Consider the following 1,391-nt stretch of genomic DNA (forward strand, 5'->3'; position numbering starts at 1 on the left):
ATTTCTGGAATATTTAGGTTGATTTGATCATTATCTGGTTGTGTCCATGGGACAAGGTGAACCTAAGATCCTCCCACTCCACCACCATTGTCCTCGACCTCAAACATATACAATTTTAATTGTCAACTATAGTTAATCAAATTGGGGGGGGGCAAAAGAATTAATCAAGACAAAAAGGCTAAGGGGCACGGCAGTGAGATTTGAACTGAGAGAGCCTTAATAGTAATTAACATTTGCTGGGTGTCTACTATATGCCAGATACTATTCTAAGTGTTTTTGCACTATTAATATACAGATAATAGATAAGAAAACTAGATAAGAAAACCAAGGCCTAAAAAGGTAAAGCAACTTTCAGGTAATGATGGTAGACTGGGATGTCAAATCCAAACAATGTAGCTTCACAATATATGCTCCTGGAATATATTGTCTACATCCTCAATAAAAGAACTATTTGAAGAAAGAATAATAGAACTTCAGGAACAAATAACTGAGAACATAAAAGAATGTTAAAAATCAATGATCAATTTTGAGCCTGGGTGATTGGGTGGTCCCATTCTTAAAAAACTAGAACTTGAAAGTTATGTTTAATGGAAATGTGGTATCCGCACCTCTTGCTTTGTATAATTGTAAGCTCACTGGAGATGAATGGCTGCAATGTATGCTAGAGGTGGTATCCAAATAAACACAAACCTCATGGTTTTCTGCTGAGAAAATATCTACCATAGACAGGGATATTATTCTATGGGTCCCTTGAAATGAACTCTGATCTTTGGACATCAATGGAAAAGGCATTTCTGTACCTACCTCAAGTATAAAGAACCTGTGGAATACCAGGAAGAGAGAAAAGTATACCTTGGTTGAATACCAAGATTTGATTCCAAGGGGATTTTCCAACTTACTGTATTCATCATTGGCAAACTCCCTATCTCTGTGAATGACACCTCAGTCCACACACTTCCCCAAAACAGAAATATGACAGTTATAAGTGTCCTTTAAATTTCAATATACTCACTTCTTTTCCCCCACATCCACTCCCAACATACTAGTCAGTCTTTTATAATTTTTTTGCCTGAATCATTACAGTAACCTCTTAGGTGGTCTTTCCCCTATCACTCTTGCATCTGAAGGTTTCTCCCTGTATTCAATACACCCCAGTTATGCGTATCTTCTGTCATTTATTAAAATAAGGCAAGCTGACTCCCATATCACAGCTTTTGTATTCTGCCTAGAAGGGAACACTATTTCCTCAAACTTTGGCATAGCTGGTGCCTTCTCTTATTGATTAAATTATTTAATGTATAATCTTTGTTTAAACCTTAATTTGAAAAATATTTAAAAATTATTGGACAGTTGGGGAAATATGTTATTAATAAATGTGATATCAATATTAA

Source organism: Crocuta crocuta, unplaced genomic scaffold (genome assembly GCF_008692635.1).
Source record: "Crocuta crocuta isolate KB4526 unplaced genomic scaffold, BGI_CrCroc_1.0 scaffold307, whole genome shotgun sequence".
Classification (NCBI taxonomy): Eukaryota; Metazoa; Chordata; class Mammalia; order Carnivora; family Hyaenidae; genus Crocuta; species Crocuta crocuta.